The sequence below is a fragment of the Bison bison genome, unplaced genomic scaffold (assembly GCF_000754665.1).
Source record: "Bison bison bison isolate TAMUID 2011002044 unplaced genomic scaffold, Bison_UMD1.0 scf7180017864471, whole genome shotgun sequence".
In the NCBI taxonomy this organism is placed as follows: Eukaryota; Metazoa; Chordata; class Mammalia; order Artiodactyla; family Bovidae; genus Bison; species Bison bison.
The window spans coordinates 9629060-9630788 of NW_011495032.1; positions in this window are offsets into that span (position 1 = coordinate 9629060).

A 1729-nucleotide genomic window follows, 5' to 3' on the forward strand; every position below is an offset into this window, starting at 1 on the left:
TGGTTGCAGCCATGAAATTAAAAGACCCTTACTCTTTGGAAGGAAAGTTCTGACCAACCTAGACAGCATATTAAAAATTAGAGACATTACTTTGCCAACAAAGGTCCATTTAGTCAAGGCTATGGTTTTTCCAGTGGTCATGTATGGATGTGAGAGTTGGACTATAAAGAAAGCTGAACACAGAAGAATTGATGCTTTTGAACCGTGGTGTTGGAGAAGACTCTTGAGAGTCCCTTGGACTGCAAGGAAATTCAACCATTCCTCCCTAAGGAGATCAGTCCTGGTGTGCATTGGAAGGAGTCATGTTGAAGCTGAAATTCCAATACTTTGGCCACTTGATGCAAAGAATGCATCTCATTTGAAAAGACCCTGATACTGGGAAAGATTGAGGACAGGAGGAGAAGGGGACAACAGAGGATGAGATGGTTGGATGGCATCACCAACTCAATGGACATGGGTTTGGGTGGACTCCAGGAGTTGGTGATGGACCAGGGAGGCCTGGCGTGCTGCAGTTCATGGGCTCGCAAAGAGTCAGATGTGACTGAGCAACTGAACTGAATTGAGACAGATTGTGAAAATTTTTGTTCCAGTTCTGTGAAAAATGCTATTGGTAGTTTGATAGGAATTGCATTGTATATTTGAGTAATGCTGTCTTTGATATATCTGGGTAGTATAGTCATTTTCACAATATTGATACTTCCAACACAAGAACATTGTATACCTTTTCATCTATTTATGTCATCTTTGATTTCTTTAATCAAAGATGAAAGAAATTGTCTTATGGTTTCCTGCATACTTGTATTTTGTTTCTAGATTGATTTATTCCTATGTATCTTAATCTTTTTTTCCCCAATGGTATATGGTATTATTTCCTTAATTTTTCATTGTGAATTTTCATTGTTAATATATAAGAATGCAAGGGACTTCTGTATATTAATTTTATATTCTACAACTTTATTACATTCATTGATTAGCTCTGGTAATTTTCTGATGTCATCTTTAGGGTTTACTATATACAGTATTATGTCATCTGCAAACAGTGAGAGTTTTAATTCTTCTTTTCTATTCTGGATTCCTTTTATTTATATTTCTTCTCTAATTGCCATGGCTAGGACTTCCAAAACTATGTTGAGTAATAGTGGTCAGAATGGACACCTTGTCTTGTTCCTGATCTTAGAGGAAATGCATTCAAATTTCTACCATTGAGACTAATATTCACTGTTGTTTGTTATATATGGCCTTTTTTATGACAGAGGATGAGATGGTTGGATGGCATCACTGACTGAATGGACATGAGTTTGAACAAAATCCAGGAGATAGTGAAGGACAGGGAAGCCTGGTGTGCTGCATTCCATGAGTTTGCAAAGAATCTAACATGACTTAGCAGCAGGACAACAACAATAATGTTGAGGTAGTTTTCTTCTATGCCTATTTTATGGAAAGTTTTTACAATAAACGTATGTTGAATTTTGTTGAAAGCTTTCCCCCCATCTATTGAAACAATCATAAGTTTTTTATCTTTCAATTTGTTAATATAGTGTATCACATTACTTTATTTGCATATATAGAATAATTCTTGCATCCAGGGTGTATGGTCAGCATATATGATCATTTTAAAGTTTTGTTGGATTCTGTTTGCTAGAATTTTGTTGAGAATTTTTGCATCTTTGTTTATCAGTGATATTGGCCTGTAATTTTCTTTCTTTCTTTTTTTTTTTTTTTTGTGGTA